A 21,546-nucleotide genomic window follows, 5' to 3' on the forward strand; every position below is an offset into this window, starting at 1 on the left:
CACCTTTCGAGAATCCATTCGGACTCCTTTTGGACTCAGGATAAACCCAAGGAATTCAACTTCCGTGGCATGAAAAACGCATTTTTCCAGTTTTGCATATAGTTTGTGCTGGCGCAATTTCTCAAGGACTGCTCGGACGTGCTTCACATGGTCAGATTCTGAAAGAGGAGTACACTAGAATATCATCGATATATACGACAACACAAACGTCAATGAGTTCATGAAGGAAATCGTTCATAAAGTATTGGAAGGCTGCTGGTGCATTGCACAACCCAAATGGCATCACCTGGTATTCGAATAACCCATACTTACTGCGAAAAGCAGTCTTCCATTCGTCGCCCTCTTTCACACATACCAGATGGTATGCCCCCCGGAGATCCAACTTAGTGTATATGCAAGCGTCCATTGCTTGGTCTAGTAGCTCGGGGATCAGAGGCAATGGGTATCGGTTCTTAACAGTGATCTGGTTCAATGCGCGGTAGTCTATGCACGTTCTGAGGTCACCTTCCTCTTTGGGCACGAAGAACAAAGCTGAAGATGCAGGGGACTTGGATGGGAGAATGAAGCCATTCGCAAGGTACTGGTCTAGGTATTGCCATAGGTGAAGGTTCTCAAGTTCCGTAAGGGCGTAGATCCTGCTACAAGGGGGTTGTGCGCCGGATATGAGATCTATTTGACAATCGTACAATCTGTGAGTTGGTAAGGTGTTTGCCTGTTCTTTTTGGAAGACATCCTGGAATTATTGATATTCTGGAGGTAATTGCACGACTGATGTGATGACTGTGGCCAGGCCTGCGTTCAAGTTTTTCTTTGGGTAACAGGTTTGTGCACAATCCGGGAAGGTTATTCTCTTCTCTCGCCAATCAATACAAGGATTATGTGTTTCCAACCAAGGTATCCCCAGTATTATTTGGAACTGTGGGGCTTTGATTAGATCAAACACAATAGTCTCTCGATGCCCATCCTGAGACAATAGTGTCATCTCTGCGGTGGAATGAGTTACAGGCCCAGAGGCAATTTCAGTTCCATCGACTGTGGTGATGACATCTGAGGTGGTCTTTCGGCAGAGGGGTAGATTCATCCTAGAAGCCAATTCGTAGTCCACATAGTTTCCTATGGCCCCACTATCAATGTATGCCCTTACTGCGTGCATGCGTGATGGCTGCCCTGGATCTACAAGGACCATTGGTATGATGAAATGCGAGGTCTGAGTATCCTTCTTCAAGCTCGGCAAGCAGAACTCTACGCTTGTCGGGCGTGGTCGTTTCCCGAGTCTGACTCCATATGGCTTTTATCAGCAGCTCCTAATACCTTCTTGGGTGGTTTTACAGGGCAATCCCGTAGAAAATGCCCAGAAGTTCTGCAATATAGACACAATTGCATTTGCCATCTCCTTTCTCTTTCCTTCTGGGTTAAGGGTCCTTTAACCCCTCCGATTTGCATGGGTTCTGAAGCATCTGCTCCTTTGGGGTTAGCGTGGGTTTTGACCAACACCCGATTCTCAAACTTGGCTCGATCAGCCTTTCCGTTCTGAAGTCTGTGATCTAACTGGACCACTAAGTCTATATATTCAGCGTAGTCTTGAGGTGGGTTCACAACTTGAACCAAGACGTCCTTGAGTTCTCCTCGAAGCCCTCGATGAAATAACATGATTCGTTTTACCTCGGGCCATCCAGTTTCCACTATCAACCTATTAAAGTTCGCGATGTAGGATAGAAGGTCCTGGTTACCCTGTCGTATGGACAAAAGTTTGTTATCCAGGGCCTGTCCTTGGGAGTGCTGGGCAAATAGTCTTTCCATGCTCATTTGAAAGCCCTGAAAATCCCGAAGAATTGGGTCATCCTGATTAACTAGTGGAATTGACCAATAGCTGCACTGCCGCTGAGATATGACAATACAAAGGCTACCTTGGCTTGATCGTTTGGGAAGGCTCCAGGTCTGCATAAAAAGTGCAAGCGGCATTGGTTCATAAACACGGCAAACTTTTTGGGGTCCCCGGCAAAGCGTTTGGGCGGAGCTAATGGAATAGTTCCTGGTAGGTTTATTTGCACAGGGTCACTCGATGACACAGGAGCTGGATTTCCCCCGAGTCCTGGTAGGGGTGTTTGTCCAGCCTGGCTTTGCAGTAGTTGCCTAGCAAGGTCATCAGTTCGCTCCTTTGACAAAATCAGTTCTCTCCTAAGAGCATTGGTTTCTTGACGGGCGGAATGCACTTCAGCCCTCAGTTCCCCTAGTAGTTGGGCCAATTGGCCAGTTTCTGAGGTATCCATAACGCCCGGGTGGGAATTTGTGGGTAGGCTTTGCATTCTGTTACGCTCACCTGGCTCCCACAGGAGCGCTGATCTGAACTGGACAGCTGCGGTCTCCACCAATGTGACGCGTAGTGCCGAGATGACAGACTGGACTGGCCCACCTAGCTTTGTTTGCTTGGCCCGTAGGAGTATTCTTCTGCAAATGGAGAAAGGGAATTAACCACCCGTGGAGTTGAGTGTTAACCCCCACCCCCACTGTTCTCCCCAGTGATCACCTTTAATGTCCCCTCTTATAGTCTCACCTGATGGTTTGAAAAGATGAGCTCTCCATCCTGCATTGAGCACAGGGGCGCGTAGATAACCAGTTGCTTCACTGGTTCGAAGGAATTGGTGAGTTCCAGAACAATATTGACTCTGAGATTTCCGGCGAGACGCCGTAAGTATATAGTTCGCAAGAGTTAAAATGTCTGACTTTCACTCTTGTCCAATTTCTTGCAGGTTGCAGCATGACCCTAGCGAAGAGTTCCTCGTGGCAACCGGTAACATTAAGGTAAGGATTTGTATTATCCAACACAGTTCGATAAAATAATGTCAGTATGTAACCTAATGCTTTCTCCCTTATTCAGGTGCTGAGAGAAATTATGAAGTCTCGGGGAATAATGCCTCCGGCGGTAAAATTAGGTAAGTCTATTGTGGTGAGAAGGATTCCCCTTGTTTGTCCCTTTGTTTCACCTTGCTGTCCTTTTGTACCCCTTAGGCGGCCGGGGTACGGCGAAGATGCGGTGGAGGCTGCGCCGACCCGTGAAGAGGAATAGTACCCCCGGCGGTAAAATCAGGTAAGTCTATGGGGGGTAACTAATATTGCCTCTGTTTATTCCCTTGGCTCACCTTGCTGTTCTTGTGTTCCCCTTAGGTGCCGGAGTGCGACGGGAACATGCAGAAGGATGCGGTGGATAGTGAAGATGCTGCAAAGGCCGGTGAGTTCAGCGTGGTGCTGCAGCAGGCGAGGCGACGCGCATAAAATAACTTCTTTCTTCCAGCTCGAAGGCGTAGTGGATCGGGAATTCAGGTAAGGATCAAAGGTATTGCTCTTGTTCTAACCTTATCTCCTTCTTTCTCCCTCTTTCTAGGAGCTCCAGGCTCGAGGCGGGCGTGGCAGAAGACTGGATGCATACTTGCAGGCACGGTGAGAGTTACGCTGCTGGATGCAGAATAACGCGAAGCGTGTGCTGCTCTTAGGTCGTGGTTTAAATAGCCTCCAAAGTAGTCCCAGGTAAGTATTCCTCCCCGACCCCACCCGAGTAAAAAAATAGCCCCTAGGTAAAGTAGTCCCTTCCAAGCCTCTTTTGGCTTGGAGCTCTTGCAGCATGGTCTGCATCAGGTAAGTTTGCAGCATGGTCTGCATCAGGTAAGTTTTAATCTATGAGCCTGGCGCCTATGGCGCCAGGACTGACCCTCCATATGAGCCTGGTGCCATAAACGCCAGGACTGCACCCAAATAGACCCTAGCAGGGGTTGTTGGGCTTGCTTGGGATAACTTGATGCCTGCTGCCGGGGTTGCTCGACTTGATCTGGATCCCCGGGGGTAGGCATCATGACACTGTGTGCCATCCTGACCTGGCTAGGATGGTTCATCGTCGCAGGGTTCCTCCATGTGCTGGCCGCTCTTGCGACCCTCTCCTCCTCTGAACCCACTATGCGCCAGTCTTCCTCCATGCTGTCTTCCGCCCAAGATGCAACCAGGGCACCCTGTGGACCTGACTCACCCACTGCGGCCAGGCTAGTGGAGATCACATCCCTGCCACAGTCGGGAGTCTGAGGTTCAGCAGAGGTGGTCACCTCAGCAACAGGAGCCCTGGCAATGGAGGTTGTGCAGACACCTTCCAGCAGGGCACATCCACGACTGCCCCGGGGGTTGTCAGCGTCCCTGAGGCAGTCGTGGTGGCACAGGCAGATGACATCAAGGCAGCAGCAGCAGGCTCAACATAATTGGCGTCTGGACTCGGGGCCTACAACATCACTGGGGCAGGAATCAGCCAAAGGCAGCCCTACACCCCTGACCATGCCCTGCAGGCAGCCCACACCACAGGGGACCCCATCACCCGGGACCATGCCCCGCAGGCAGCCCACACCACAGGGGACACCCCTAAACCCCTGGCCATGCGCCACAGGCAGCCCTACATCCCTGACCATGCCCCACAGGCAGCCCACACCACAGGGTCCCACCCTACACACCTGACCATGAACCACAGGCAGCCCATGCCACAGGGGACACCCCATCACCCATGACCATGCCTCGCAGACAGCCCACACCACAGAGGAACCCCCTACATCCATGGCCATGCCCCACAGGCAGCCCACACCACAGGGGATCCCCCATCACCTGTGACCTTGCCCCGCAGGCAGCCCACGCCACAAGGGGAACCCCCAACAACTGTCACCACACGCGCAGCCCTTTCCACATGATTTGGCTGACGCAAGCGGGGGATGCGTATTCAATTGGGTGCACAAGTTGATTTTCACACGATTTGGCTGGAGCGAGCAGGGTACGTGTATTCGCGGGGTTACGGTAGGCCTTTTTCATGCGATTTGGATGGCACAAGCGGTGTATGTGTATTCAAGAGGGTGCCCAAGTAGATTTTCATACTCAGTTTTTCACGCGATCACGGTGTAGGGGGGGCTGCATGCTGGTCCAGGGTTAGTGCGGCCTTTGCGATGTATTGGGGATTTCTATGGCTTTTTCTGGCACAAGGGGCGTTCTTGGGGGCATAACTGGCACTGCTGGATGTTCCTTGCGCCATGTCTGCAAATGGCTTGGGAAATCCATAAATATGCGGTGCGCCAAAATGCTGTTTTGCGCTGCGCCTGGTGCACAAGTGGCACACGCTCCCTCTCTGCACTAGGCACGTGCACTACTTCTGCGCTGAATTCTATGAATTACCCCGTAAAGATGTTGAATTACTATCACCAATCATGGCAACAGTCATTGTGCTTGGTAATATGAGTGCAGATAATACTGCCAAACTGATAATGAGGCCCTGTATCCCTCTTTTCCATTAAATTCACCTTACTGAAAAAAAGACAACCTGAGGGTGAAGGAGGCTTGGGCTGTGCCAGCGAATACAGCTATATCAATTGACAATGTTAGAATAAAAGGCAATTCTAACTAAATAGGGGTCATTATGGATTTGGCAGTTCTAACTAAATAGTCTGTAGGGGTCATTATGGATTTTGCTATGGGAATGCAGAATGTAGGTATTACTGCTACGGTATTCTGAAGGGTCTGTGCGCATTATTGCTTTACTGCTGCTAGCTAATGTGGTATAGCTGAAATACCGAGTGAAATAAATACAATCATTTATTATAAATTTGCTCGGTGAAAACAGCCACTGTTCCTCTTTTTTACCATTAACACAACACTCATAATGATCACCGTAATGAGTGGAGTTGATCAAATCAGACAGTGGGCCTCATTAGAAGTCAGGCAGTAGCCATGCTGTTAAAATCGGCAGGCTGCCGCTGGATTTACAAGATTTTATGGCACCTGACTTGCCGGATTTACCAGGGCATTACAGCCCCGGCCGTCTGCGAAGTCAGGTGCCAGAAAAGGTAAATCCCCATTCCCATCGGAGTGCCATAGGACTCAATGGGAATGGGGAGCATGGAAGCCCCAGCACTGTGTGCAACAGTGCTGATGCTTCCATGTAAGTCTGTGAGAGGGTGCCGTCCCCCCCACCAGGTCCGGCCTGCCGGGCAGGATGGCAGCAGCTCACAGACTCGGAGTGTGCAGGCCCGGTAACAACGATACCGGTAGGCTTACCGGCACCGCTGTTACCGGACTGGCACACTCGTAATGAGGCCCAGTATTTCCAATACACCTGGTTTCACCAATACTGCCAAGTTCAGCACTAACGCCCTCTGGGTTTGGTAAGTGGGAATAGGTTTACAGGGCTCTATTTTGCATTTTTAATAAATCTGAACAAAGCATGGAAAAAAGGACAGATATTGGATAGCCATCGCTTAGACGAGTATGGTTGAGGTAAAACTACAGTGTCTGGAAGAGTTTATTTTGCCTCTAAATTATGTTTTGGTGTTAGCTTCCGATGTGTACATACCCAATGAAAAGCTCCCTTGTGGTGAAGTAAAAACAATTGGAAATGCATAGTATTATGTAACGCCTCTCTTCCAGAGATGCAATAGATTTCACAAGCATAACTTTTTTTTTTTTAAAGGAATTTTATTTATTTTTCAACAAATCTGACATAGTACATGTTAACTTCACAGTATGAGTCAATGGCATGCAAATATGACATTTATGAGGCGATTGTGAGAAGGAAAACTTCCAAATTGAAACTTGTCGTATAAGACCCACCCTCCTTTGCCATCCCCCACCCCACACCCACACTCATCGAGGCTTTAGCAGATACATTGAAAAGAACAGGCGGTACATCACACAGCACCAATTGTTATGCACATTTTTTGCATTGCATGAATTGCATTACAGGTTATCAACGAGGTGAAGACTCGTGGACGACCTGGAGCACCTCCATTAGCTTCCGTAAAATAGTCACTTGGTTTTATCGAATCCCAATATGCTGTGTAAAATTCTAAAAGGGTAGCCATATCATGTCTATGTTCCTGCGAGATTCAAGAATGGCAGCTGTGAGACTCTCCATTTCATAAATGGTGTGTGCCTTGATCAGCCATTCCCTTTTGTGGGAAGGGTGGCAGATTTCCATTTAACTGTTACAAAACCCCTTGCTGCCAATAATAGATTATGTGGCATGTGAGGAAGTGATTCATAAGAGTCCTTGTTAGGGAGAATTCTCTTATAAGGCTAATTTCCCAAACCTAGTGAGTCCCCCTGCAGCTTTGCTGGATTTTTGGGGTTTGTTTTTTTTTCTCCTGCTAAGAGTGAGACTCTTTTCCTCCCACTCTTAGGCATGATTTGAGGTATGTCTTTGGCTTTTTGTGTGCTTATGGGCTATGGGTTTTTTTACCTTCAAAACAATTTGCATAACGCACAGGGCAATCAGCGGACAGGGAGCAGAATTCCTACAAAAGAAAATAACAGTCTACAAACCAACGAGACCCCTCCAATCAAGCGAAGAAATCCACCTGGAACTCAAACCATACCATAAGAAAAAACTTGGAGGCACCTCCTTCTACCACTTAGCCGCAAAAACCTGGAACAACATCCCAAAAGAAATAAGAAACACTGAAGATCACCTAAAATTTAGGAAATCACTAAAAACCTGGCTCTACAACACCACAGACTAAACCAGGAAACCAAAACTGGAAAAGGATGACTAAACCAAAAAGACACGGACATCCCAGACCCGAGAGGGTAACATCCACGGCACTTGGACGGATGACACCGGCTAGACCGGAACACAGGCGATACGCACGGAGCCTGACTCAACTACCCCAGACAATCCCACCAACACTTTCGCCTGCCCCTTAATTATTTACCGCCAAGTACCACATGGGTGTGGAATTATCGAGATATTGGCAATCACCCCACTACCTGAGAGGTTGTCATTGGCAAGTGCAATGGTCACAGGAGTATGAATGGAAGATAAGGGGAGCTATGAGAGAGCATGTTAGAGGCGGGAGCTAGAGGAGTAAGGAACCTGTATGCCAGTCAGACCCAGATCAGGACAGAGCCGCAACAGGGGAGACCACGCAAGCGGAGCGCTTCAATTCAGGACAGAGATGCAAACTAACCAACCCCTACTAACAATTTGCCCTTCTGCATACACCTCTCAAACTCCAAACCAAACACAACCAAAACCTACAGCACAACAAACAGCACAAACTTCACTACACTGCAACAACAAAACAAAATTACACATAGCCTTGCACCACAGTACACAACGACTACCGGCCGCAAAAACCCCAGGCCCAGCCAAAGGACCCACCCGGCTGAGGCCGCCAAAAGCACATCACTGCTCTTGTGCACTTTTCCTGCTTCCTCCCACTATCTCAACCTCCCCTCCTGTTTCAGAGCCGCCAGAGCGCCAAGGGACCACTCTGGTGGTGATAGTGCACGGTACATATGTCCTTTAACATTAACATCATCTGTTTTAATGTATGTGTTACACAGCACCCTCAGTGCAGTAACACAGGGGTCTCATAGTGACCCCCAAACATAGACTCCATACCCTGGGACTGACTACTGTCTCCCAGGGCATGTAAAGTCACCATTGGCTTTACTAGTCCAAAATTGTGAACAGAACCAGTACAAACCATCATATTGTGGAAGTACTGGAAGGGGTTAATTAGATTGCCCCTGGGTCTGTTTTCAAGGGGGCACTGTCCAGTCCCCCCTTGTCGAGTTTATGGCTGGTGGCAGTGGTTACCACGCAAAATATTCCACCGGAATATTTCCTATGGGATTTTCCCATTGATTTTAAACGCACCACTTTTTGGTGCAATGTTAAAGATACCGCCGGTTTATTTATTTAATATTAAATCACCGGTTGGGTCTTTTCACCAGAACTGTTTTCTAAAATGGCGTTTGTGTCCGTCTCTGTAACTCCAACCAAGGTCGGGCCCTTTGTTCCACCTTTTGGCGGGCGTCTCCACAGAAGCCCTCCAACTGGTGCCACTCTGTCTGGGTTCCACAGGATGTGTGGGTGGGGGAATTGGCACCCTGGACTGCGTTGCCTTAGCAACTCAAGTCGCACTCTGTTCTGATTGGCCCAGTGGTGAGCCGCCCGGCTCACCACTTAGCATGTATGAGTGACAGCTAGGCTGTTGAATGGGGTTTTTTCTGCATAAAAGCAGGGCTTTTGGAACTGGAACTCGCCACAGGACCTAAGAAATCCGAAGAGGGGAGAAGCTGAGCCATCTGCAATGACGACACCACCAGTGGAGCCCTGCTGCAACGACCTCACCACTTTCCCGACGACAAGAGAAGATCTTCTGCAGAAAGAGTCTTCTTCCTCTGAGCTGGTGGGATCCACCAGTTCGCCAAATCGCCTTCCAGGACGTCTCTTGGTCGAATCGCCCGTGCCAAGCACCCCGGCGGCCGGATAGCCAAGCTTCATCACTGTGACCGCGAATACCAGGAACGCACCTTTTAACCGACGAACTCCGCGGCTGGTTTCTTCCCTGGGCAGTGCAACAACTCCAGGTTTCCTCCTCGACGAGATCCTCACTTCCCCTGGTCGAAAACATGAACTGCACCCGCTGCCAGGAACAACTGCCACAGCTGGAGCTTCCTCAACTTTAAAGGTACTGTGTTCCACCTGGCCTCCCTTTCTACGGATTGCTAAAGGTGACCCTTAAATCCTTCGCTTTCCAACTGGGTTGGCCCCCAGACCTTCTAACTTTACCTTTTGAATCAACCCAACCTCTTTTGAATATTTCTACAAAGACTTGAATGCATTTCTCAACTGTGTGATCTTGGGCACATTTCACCTTGCTCCATTTAAAGTGGGCCTGGCCTATGAACTTTGGCTCTACAGTAGACTTTCCCTTCTTTAACTTGTTCTGGTCTTTTAAAAGTGTTGGTAACTGTTTTATTTCCTGACCTGCCTTTTCCTCTCCCTTTTACTTAATTATTGGGGTGCCATCTAAGTTACGCGCTCACCTCTGTTTTGACAAAAAGTGGTATTTTGACTTAGACTTCTCTAATAATTCTTAAGGGAGGTGTGTATACTTTATTGATTGTGTTCTGAACTTGCTTTGATTAATAGTGCTAGTGTATTTTCTAAAGTGTGTGTTAAATAAATAATTATATACTATTGATAACAAGCTCTGGTCAGTGTTTGCTTTCTCTACTGTGTTTTTAGCCCTATTGTGTATCCTCTGTATACTGCCCTACTCTTCTTGAGAGAGGTCTAACTGCTCAGCCACAGCTACCAGGTAAATCTGGGTGGTGCAGACTGCTACCAATTGGGTTTACTGCTTACTAATGTAGTCTTAATCTGTTTTCAGTGTTCCCTAAGGGAACTGCACAGGATTCTGCCTAACAGTCCTCATCATCCGATTCCACCCCAAACAAAACCAGCACTGGTGTGAGTACTCTGGGTATTCCCTCAATGGCCTGAATCCACCCCAGGACCTCTTTCCAGTAAATGTTCACCTCACGGCAATCCCACCACTGGTGCCAGTAGTCACACCTTTCACCATAGCCATTGGAAATTTTGACGCCCTGCAAAGCTTCCCTTAGGTCCTTGAAGGAGATGAATAAAGCCATTTGCCACATCTGTCCCTCTCGCACTAGCCCTGCCTCGTACCAAGGTTGAAAAGTATGCACCCGCTTATCAGGTCTCGAATGGGGGGGACCAAAGGCAGCTAAGGGACGAAGGCCAAGTCGTGATACCCCACATAGCTCGCGTTGGACGCAATAGGGACCACAATACATTTAGGACTGGGTGCTCTCAGATTCTTCGCGTCATAGCTGGCAAAAGGATCTACAACCATTCCCCTAGTTTGACAGGTGCGAAAATATTTTCTATCTCTACCGATTGCTTCTCAGGGTTTGCCCATAGATGCTCTGGTAGAACCCAGAGATACAATGCCCTGTAATATTCCCCCAGATCTGGATATCCCATACACACCAACTCTTTGGGTTTAATTAGTGTGGAGTACGGAATCCTGGGCTTCTTATTGGCCCATAGATATTTCAATAGTGTGCGTTTTACCTCTGCTAAAAAAAAGCTCAGGAATGGTTATTGGAAGGGATTGGAACAAGAACAGGAATCTTGGCAGGACATTTATTTTTATGGACGTGAAGCGTGCTGCCCAAAATAGGGGTAATCTGGTCCATCTGTTAATATCAGCTCTAACGGTTTTCCATAGGGGGACATAATTTGCCTCGAAGAGATCTGGGAAGGAGACAATTATATTAACACCTAGGTATCTGACAGAGCAGGACTGTACCTGGAAGCCCCATCTCTCCCTCAACAGGTCCAACAGCTCGGTATGTGTTTTTAAGGGGACTGCTATAGTTTTTTGAAGATTTTCTCGGAAGCCTGATAGTGCTCTGTATTGCGATATTTCCTGGAAGAGGGCAGGGACAGATTTTAATGGCTGGGTGAGGTAAAGTAAAATCAAACATGGCTAGTTTGTATTTTCTGCCTCCCCAAGGGATGACATGAATCAAGGGGTTAGATCGGATGGCTTGGGCGAAAGGTTCAATGACTAGCGCACAAATCAGGGGGGAAAAGCAGGCAGCCTTGCCTTGTGCCCCGTGTGAGGGTGAAAGAGCTTGAAGAGGTGCCGTTGATGGAGACTTTGGCTTGGGCCACACGATACAGCGCTGCAGCTCCCTGAGTCCACACAGCTCCCAGCCCCGCCCATTTCAGCACTGCTCATAAAAAAAGGCCACTCAACGCGGTCAAACGCCTTCTCTGCGTCTACTGACACCAGCAGAGGGCTGTCGCCAGCCTCTCGTAGAGTTGCCATGAGGTCCAAGGTTTTTCTGATGTTGTCCGCTCCTTGCCTACCTCTCACATAGCCTACCTGATCTGAGTGGACCTGCTGGGGGAGGACTAGTGCTTAGCGGGAAGCCATGATGCTGGAATAAATCTTTGCATCAACATTGATGAGCGAGATTGGGCGATATGATGCACATTCTAAGGGATCTTTGCCTTCTTTGGGGATCTTTGCCTTCTTTAGGGATATCAATAATTATAGATTCAGTGATTTGGGGGCTTGCTGTCTCTAGTATTGAATTGAAGAGTTTAGTGAGGAAGGGAGTACAAGCGTTACGATTGGATTTGTAGAAGGCTGGCGTGTAGCCATCTTGCCCTGGCGCTGAGCCCGCCTTTAGGTTAGAGATGGCTCCCTGCACTTCTAAGGTGGTGATCGGGGCATTTAACATATCTAGATGGTCCCTGATTATTGGCAGGCGAGGGAGGGCGGCTAGGTATTCCTCAATTGCTGAGGGGGCACTATCACCCTCCGCTGTGTACAGCTTCGAATAAACCCTTGAAAAGCAGCTGACAATCTCTAGTGGATCAGTAAGAGGTGTGCCGGACTCATCGTTGACTTCATACACTGCTCTTTCTGCTCTTTGTTTACGCAACCTATTGGCCAACATCGTGTGGGCATTGTCAGCTTTCTCAAAAGATTTCTGCTTAAGGTATTTTAGTTGCGTAAGCGCCTTACCATTCCATTTGTCCCTTAGCGCTCCCCTCAGCACTTTAATTTGACTCGCCAAGTCCTCGCTTTGGGCTGGTGGCATCTAAGAGCTCGTTCTAGGCAGGAAATGTCAGCTCTTAATGCCCCTTCCCTAAATTGTCTGAGTCTTTCTTTAGCTGCTCCTTCAGCTATCAGGATTCCCCTTATTGTGGCCTTCCCTGCTTCCCAAACCGAATTCAGCGACATTCCATCAACGTTGTTCGTCTCAAAATAACTGATGATGGCTTCAGAGATCGTTTACTTGAAAACTGGGTCTCTACACAAGAAAACATTGCAAACTCGTCTTCGCTCTGATCTAGGTAGAGGACCCAGATCAAGGTCTAGTGTGCATAGGTCGTGATCAGACCAGGCCGCCACTTCTATGGATGATCCAAGGATGTCCCTTTAATTTTCTGCTCCCAGTAAAAGGTCATCTATTCTCGAGAAATTTTGATGCAGGGGGAGAAGAAAGTGAAGGCCCTGTCTTTCGGGTGTGTTGTTCACCATGTGTCAATTAAATGTTGTTCCTTTAGTAGGCTTAGCAATCTATTCCTTGTAGGTTACTCGGCAGATGGGAATTTTGCCATATTGGGTGCAAGTCCCACCCCCACTCTGACGCCACATTAAAGTATCCCCTGCAGACCAGTGCGCCTTCCCTCCAACCATCCAGAAATTCAACCCTGCCCCTTTTATGGGGACCTGAAGCCCATACTGTGTCTCCAAACTCCCTACCAACAATCCTACGCTCTTTCCCATGGGTGTACTTTGTCTCTTGAACAAACAAAACATCCAGTTTGGACTGCTTGAACTGCCAAACCAGCATAGATCTCTTTTGTGGTGAATTGAAGCCTTTCACATTTAGGGATCTGAAGACTATACCGTCAGACCAAGCCATTCCTGTAAGTGAGAATTGTTAGTGGTTCCCTGTCGCCTCGTAACTTACTTGGCAGGCTACTTCCTCCCTTTACGGGGAAATGAGAAACCTGCTGTGAAAGTGCTGCAAACTGACCACAAAAGTGATGGGAGGAAGGTTTTGAATGAATCTAAACAACTGGGCAATTGCTCTGGGCAACCTTCCACACCACCGTTTTTTAGCCCGTCTGCTCCATTGCAAAAAGGGACCAGCCATGTGCAAATCAGTCAGCAGCTGCCGCCACCGAAGGTAGCAGCCCAGCCCGAACTGCTAGGCCAGGTCCCCTCTGCACAGAAAAACCAAGCAACCCCAGACATATTTCGGCCTTGTTGGACCTCCTCAGTGAGGTGCAGCCTGATTCCCTATGGCGCAGCGAGCAAGGGACCCACGTCTGGGCATACCCTCTCTCACAAGGAGAAACAAACTGACCACAAAAGTGATGGGAGGAAGGTTTCGAATTAATCTAAACCACTGGCAATTGCTCTGGGCAACCTTCCACACCAGTGCTGCATGCGTGTGCAGTTTAGTATTATGAATCGGTTCCATTTTTTTATCTTGATGAGTGTCCCTTCCCGCCCCCCTCCCATTCCCTTCCCAATGAGATGCTGCTGGGTGCATTCTCATTTGTGTTAGATGAGGAGCCCTAAAGTAAGAAGGGCCACACTAGTGGGTCCCCTCTCCAGGCAATGAATAAGATTATTAACATTTGTACAAAGCAGAAACAGAATGCTTAGGAAACAATGCACAGATATCGCCGAAGTTCTAGTTGAACTCCCAATTCTTGGAAACATTAAACCATTGGCGTGGTGCCTCAGGGATTGAAGATAATAGTCCAACAAGGGCTATGCAAGCTATAGCTGAAATTGAGAGTGCAGTGCACAATCCTCACGGAGTATTCAGTCATTTGTACTTCCATTTTAATTGTGCTCGGCCAGACTTGAGGGTTTAGGCGCTGGGTCGCGTCGCAGCCCTGTAGGCCCTCTTTGGGTGTCACAGCAGGGCTCTGAAGGTGCTGGAGTGCCCGCTCTGCCTCTTCCACCGTGGTTATCCTGAATTCCTCGCCGCTGAACTCGAACGACAACAAAAAGGGGTGGCCCCCGCGGTATCACACTCCCTTCTCTTGCAACCAAACCGTAAGGGGACGGCATCCTCTTTTGCTAGAGTCATTGCTGAGAGGTTTTGGTACAGTTTTACCTTTGAGCCTTTAAATTCGATTGTGTCCTTTTCTCTGGCTTTTAGTAAAATGTCCTGTCTCTGCCCATAGTAGGGGCATTTTGGCCCCCCGCTCTGTGCACTCTGTCAAATTCGAGCTTGGGGGGGTTCATTTCATCATACAGAGACATGATCAGGGCTCTAACCTTACTTTCCAATCCAGCCAGAACCTCTCCCTGCTCTTCTTCCAGGCCCGTGATACAAATGTTGGATCGTCGCTCATGGTTTTCCAAGTCATCGATCTTTGACTCAATGGCCTGTTCCTTTTGTTCTAAGTCTAGGAGCCGTGCCTCATACTGGATTGTAGCACCATCTCCTGATTGCTGGTTGCTCTCGACTGCTTCCAATAGATCCTCCACTTTGGCCATCTTTGTCTGTAAATCGGTTACAGTTTCTGTGAGGTTAGTCTTGATGGACCTAATTTTACCCAGGAGGAGCTGAATGTCTGATTTAGTGGCGCTATCAAGATCATTACCTGGAACCTCTGAGGAGCTCTGAACTTTGTCTGGTTCCATTATAGTGCCTGCTCGACAGAATCTTCGCAGTATTGCAAGTGTGCGTGGATCCAGCGTACTCCTTGGTCGGATTGACAGTCCTCTGTTGTGTCAAGGCAGGCCGACACTGTCCGATTAGAGGGTTTGCAGCGTGCAGAGTTTCTTAAATCTCTTCAGAACAGAGGGAGGCGAATGCACCTTGTGCTGTGTTGATGTGCTTGGTGAATCTTTCTAACTTTGCGGGGGTCTGTGCATTAAATTGCCAACTTCTGGCGTAAGATTGCACAAGCCGGCACTGGGCTATTGCACCCAGAGGCCAGTTGCAGTAATGTTTCCCTGGGGTATGCAGCCTGAAATGTATTGGTAGTGAGGCTTCCAAGGGTGCTTTCAGTAGTGTTATTACTTTAGCTGTGGGCTTGTAGTTACTCACAGACTAGCTCAGGCTGCTTTAGTTGAGGGCACAGGTTATGAGGCACAGGAGTGAATCGATGTTGTGGAGGCCCTTGTCAGGAGCCTATGTATACGTGTGGAAGATACCTTCGTGGAGAGGTAGTGACTATGCTGATTTTCTTTTCTCTTTTTTGTCTTTTTTTTCAACTACCTTACCCCCTCTCTTCTTCCCTCTCTCTTGTTTGTTTTTTTAACCTTTAGGTGGATTCACTGTAGCGCGGTAGATCAGCGTGTATTTCCTCACGTTTAAGTCCAGCTCCGTGTGCTACTGTTACACTGTGGATGCACTTGGCAGAGAATGAGATGCACCGCTCTTCCTGAGAATTGACTTTGCCCTTTTGCACCTCTGGTGGCCTGCAGTGGTCTGGGGGGCAACCACTGGATGCGTGTGCCCTTGTGTTTCGCAGTAAGCTTTTGGTCTTGGGATACTGCAGAGAGTGCTGGCCGGGCTCCACTCCCTGCAAGTGGGCCGCACGTCCCGAAAATGATTTGGGGGCTGGCACCTTCAATGCACGGTGACTGGGGGAAGGGGGACTGTCTTCTCTGCTTCTCCCACAGTGCGCTAGTGACTCGCACCCCCCTTCTCCTTGCCAGCCGCTCGTGCGTTGCCTCTGTGGAGATACTCGTCAGGGCTAGGATTCAGATCTCCCGTTCAGTCCACAGGGTTCACAGCTCGCACAGGGGATCCGCTGTTCCTCCGCTCCAACTATGCCCGCCGTCTGCCATTTTGGAGCCGTTGTATCGGTGCCGGAAGCTGTATTAGCAAGTGTCCGTTCTCATCAAAAAAAGCTGCGATTCCTCTCGAGATTATCCCCTGAGGTGCTTGGAGTGTTTGGAGGCAAAAACGTTTGGTTAAGGCATTGAAAAGGTTCCGTTGTCGTTACTGTTCTGCCATGTCTTCTGTCCTGGAGAGGGAGACGTAGGCTTAGGCTGCCATTCCGTCTCCGCCCCCTGGTGGTCTCCAGCACAACCTCTTTTTTACATGATTTTGTTCAAACATGCCCTGCATGTTATTGTTGGATCTAATATTCAGGTATAATGTGGTCATGCAATACAGTGATACACCCATGCCATGGTAAACGTAATACATACTTACAAATATAAACAAGCATTGGCAAGCAACAGTGGTATCTTTTGTGTTGTAATAATACTGCTCGGCCCTGAAATGGCAACAACTGCAAAATGGTGAAATTACCTTGGAATATGGTAGCAGTGCCTGGAAAATGCCAATCCAATACATATGCACAAGTCAAAACTATTGCTATTTTCATTCATCCATCCAATACGTTTATTCGGATAAAAACATCAATTGAACAACACAAAAATACAATTTAAGAAAGATTTTCCACATTGACCCATAGCAGAGAATACCATTAAAACACCTTAAAGCACATGCATTCATCAATTTACTTCAAATAGACAGAATACTGAAGTTACAATTCACAGAATAGCCAAGCCACCTTTTCTAAGATACATAGCTCTGTTTTTTAAAAAGATAACAGTGCCCAAGCAACATATGGAGAATCGGTAGATAAACGAAAAGATAATGCTGAATGGTGCTGTTTCAAGTTAAAATGCAAGTATGTCATTTAGGGGTCGCCCACCCTTGCAACCTCTGTGGTCTCCCTTGCTACCCCTGTTTTTAAAAAAAAAAAAACAAATTGCAGCTCCTGGGCTGTGGCCAATGCCATGTGGCTCTTTGTTTCTAGAGTGTCTGGCTTTCTTTTTCAGGCTTCTTAAAAAAACAGGGGGTTCCACAAGTGTAACACTTTGACCAGTGACCCTAAACAAGAAAAATTAGGAATAACACATAATTTGTCTTTCTGGAATTCTATGCAATAATTGCTAGACTCATTAAAGGTTTATTTCAGGTAAACTTCAAAGGGTGAGTCACTGATTTAGTATGTTCTTAAACACCTCAAATTCACAATGCAGACAAAATACCCCAAAAAGCACTTAGAGTAGAATAAGCGTCCATTTCGGACTATGTATTTTGCTTTTCGCAAATTGCAGTTATAGCATGTTTTTTTCTGCCGATACATATGGTGATCTATTCTTGTATGAAATGTTTATCACGTTACAGTGATATTGTAACTATATTTTTCATTGTGTACTTGCAACAATGCTATGTGATGCCTCTTCCTGTTTTGTCAAGGGGTAAAACCCATTGTTTCTCGTGATGTCACTTCGTGGTGGGGTCAAATGACATCAATCCCTGTGATGTCATCAGATGTCAAGGGTCATGTGATTTCACTTCCGCTACCTCTGGCATTTTGGTGAAATGACGTCCCGGTTAAAAGGTCTAAAACAGCGAGAATAGTGACCTTTCTAATGTCCGTATAGGCGGGGCAAAACGGGATAAAATGAAGTAAATTGTTGTGTCTTGTGTTCCCTGCCTTGGTCCTGCATGAATGCTTGCCTGCGAGAATGCCTGATGGTATGTTATGCCTGTGGAATGTTGTGGTGTGAGTGCCCCTGTAAGCTCCATGAATGTCAGTTGGAGTGAAGCATCCTGTGAGAGATGAGGCCGGTGGATGTCTCCTGTGCACCTCCCTACTTACTTACCCTTGGACTTACCTGATGTAAATACCTTGTACTGGAACTTAGTAAAGAAGTTCAGTTCCCTTATTGCAGTATCAGACTTTCAGTTCACCCAGCAACATAAATCTTCAACACCAACTCCACACGTCAGGCAGCTCTGAGACTCTGAATAACCCGTCCAACTTGAAGTGTTTCTCCTCAACAGCAGGTTGTCAAACCGAGCACCAGTAATCAACCAGCAATCAATCAACCAGCAATCACACTTTTTTGAGCTTAGAAGGAGATAAAGCTAAATCAAATCAACCCTTCTATGCTATGGCTCAATTCAATGGAATGGATAACTCCTTACGTTCCCTTTGCTCATTTACTGCTGCTCTAAACATATGTTTGTAATGTTGTATGTGCACACGTGGCAGCAACATACTCGGGGGAAACAATGTGATGGCGTTATTTTCAATTAGAAAATGGCTTATAAAAGAAATCCAAGGAAATCTCTGCCGGTTGGCCCTGGCCAAAGAGGACTGAATAATAAAATGTGTAAGACGTGCCTTCTCATTTGACCAGAGATGCAACCAGAAGACGATTGTTTCCAGCGCCCACTGGTCCTCCAGGAAGCCCACTCCCAACTGCTGGTGCAAAGCGCAACTAGGGCCAGAAAACCAGGACTCCCAAAAGGCCCTTAAAGGAATTTATTTTTCTGAATCTGTAGATCAGCCATTGTTGTGTACCCGCAAAGAGAAGAGCCATACAGGACACTAGCCTTGGTGTGGGTAGCAGACACTTTCAATATCAGGTCTAAAGTTTGGCCCCGACACTTGGCTGTAAAACGAGAGAGCCCACCAAAAAATACAGTGCCATTGTCACTTGTTGCTTGCCTAAATGGGCTTTACCCGTTACTCTAGCTGAAAACGACCACCCAAATAGTCCAATATCCTAACTCTTGGGATAACTGCCCCATTACAAACCATGGGGTTCATCTTCCAAGGTCCTTCTCATGCCAACACAAGCCATCACTGCAGATTTCGTGGTGTTCATTTTCAATTCCAGATTATTCATGAAGTCGGCATTGGCATTGATCATTTTCTGAAGGGCCACTGGGGTTCTGGCTATCATGACTGTGTCATCTGCAAAAGCTAGGGTGGGGAAAGCCCTACAACCCAACCTCCGGACATCAGCGTGTGAGTCCAACAGGGCCTCGTGTAGACCAATTATATATTAAGTAAATACAACTAGCGCCAACACACAACCCTGGTGGATCACCCATGCCAACTTCAAAGCAGGTCGTACATTGCCCCTCCGGCCCGCTGTGCAAACTCGCTCGATTTCCACTATTTATTCCGCGCACCACAGTCAGGATCTCTCCCGGGCACTTCACGGACCCAAGCACGGCACACAACTTCAACCTATTCACTTCATCAAAGGCCTAGCTCAGGTCCATGAAGGACACCAGAACCAGAACTTGTGGACAGGGCAAGCCACAATGTCTTGGGGGTCAATTAGAGACTGTGGGGGTCATTACGAGTAGGGCGGTAAAGGACACCGGGCACCGGTAAGGAGACCAGTGCCGGTAATCCCTTACGGCCCTATTCTGAGGTCCCTTAGAGGGAACCGTAAGGAACGTGTGGTCTGACCACACGTCCCTTACAGGTCCCGCTAATAGGCCAGGGCGCTAATATCGGGCTTGCCATTCGCGAGCCCGTTATTAGCGCCCTCCCCATTCCCAATGAGCCCTATGGGGGCTCAAATGGGAATGGGGAATGGTTTGTTCCATGGGGACTTACCGGTCCCACCTGGGTCGGACTGCACCGGTAAGGCCCCCATTGAACAACACAGGACACGGTATGGGAGGCAGCCATGGTGCTATTAGCACCATGGCTACCGCCCATCTCGTAATGAGGTCCTGTCTCACCGCCATCCCCCTAATCCTCTCTGATTCTGCACACTGGAAATTTCACTGCAGTTCCTCTCACAAACACCACAGCAACCAGGTTTTCAAGGCTGAACTGGGTAGCTAACACAAAAAGTCTGTGAGCAAAAAAAAACTCAAACAGTCCAAGTTCAAAGTGCAAGTAAGGTTAGTCCACACGCCCCTCCAGTCAAAATAGCTAAGAGCGGTCTAGGCCATACTACATGGTCTGTAAATGTCTTATGTATGTGAAATAACCGAGGTAAACAAGTTACATTATCTGTATATACATGTTTATTTTAAGTCTGTGTAAGGAAAGACCCTCTCACAGCAATGTGCCAGCAAATAGGACAGTTCAACTGTCAATTTGGTCCACGTCACAAGTGCAGTGCGCGAGGATGACTCAGGAGGAGGAAGCTCAGCGCGAGTCATCGTGTGCCCAAGATATACAACATATGATCCCCCTTATGTATAACAATATTAGAATGAAATCTGTACATAGATACTTATATGGAAAAATGTTAACTCAGACAATTTAAGCATGGCTGCATATGGCACTTTAAACAGTAACATGAAACATAATGAACAGAACACAGATGTTTGAGATTTAGAGAGTTATACACCGCATGTCTTACTAATGGGCTGCACTTTGAATGCATTATTAACAAAATGATTGATGTTATCCACCACTCTGCTACTGTTGGATAGGCTCATTGGTGTTAGACTTTGTTCTGCAATTTTAAGGAATCTGATGACAAAGAGGTTGATTTAGGTAGATTACTGATGCATGGTTTATGCTACCAAATTTAGTGACAGCTTTGGGGAATTCTGATTACAAGGTGGTACAGAAAAAGAGAAACCCTCTGTCGAAAGAGTAGAATGACTAAAAGGGGTGCTAGGTCAAGTCACACAATCTCGCATGCAATTCTTTCACTTGCTTCAACTGACACAGACGGCAAGAGGAAATACAGCAAAGGGGGTGTAATATCCAAAGATAAAATCAAAACTAACAGGACATGAGAAATACACTAAGATAAAACATTTTCTGAAACATGCCTTTTAATCAAAGTACATTCCTAGCACTATATTTTGTTATTGAATGTTTCACACCATCAGAATGCTCAGCGGAAGTATACTACTTAATTGCCTTCTTTTCTATTTCAACTGTTAATGTCGGTACAACCTTACTTGAGGCTTCACTTAACAGCATCCATCTGCATTCTGATGGATTTCTGTCCTGGTCTATTTACTTCTACAGTATTTTTGTACAATGTCAACAATTCCAATTGAACTATTGTTATCTACTTCTGCAGATGTGGTGGCAGTAACATTATCAATTTCCTGTCCATATCAAACATGTATCATCTCCTTTCGACATTTTCTTTTCTTGGGCACTTCCTTCAACAATCCTGTTAAAAAATACTATAGCTTAAAAAACATAGACAATCACCTTCAACAAGGCCCAGGGGACAGTACCAACTTCTGATAACATGAGCAGCGTTATTGCTATTGGAATATTCAATAGTTTAAGGGTGAATTATTCTGTTTAGACGAAAGATCAAAGAAAATATTGGAATATGGGAACCATAATGTTTACAAGCCATCACTGTTCTCTGTCACTATACTGAGCCACCTTTCTAGGCT

This window comes from Ambystoma mexicanum, chromosome 10, assembly GCF_040938575.1.
Source record: "Ambystoma mexicanum isolate Mex_15411 chromosome 10, UKY_AmexF1_1, whole genome shotgun sequence".
Taxonomy (NCBI): domain Eukaryota; kingdom Metazoa; phylum Chordata; class Amphibia; order Caudata; family Ambystomatidae; genus Ambystoma; species Ambystoma mexicanum.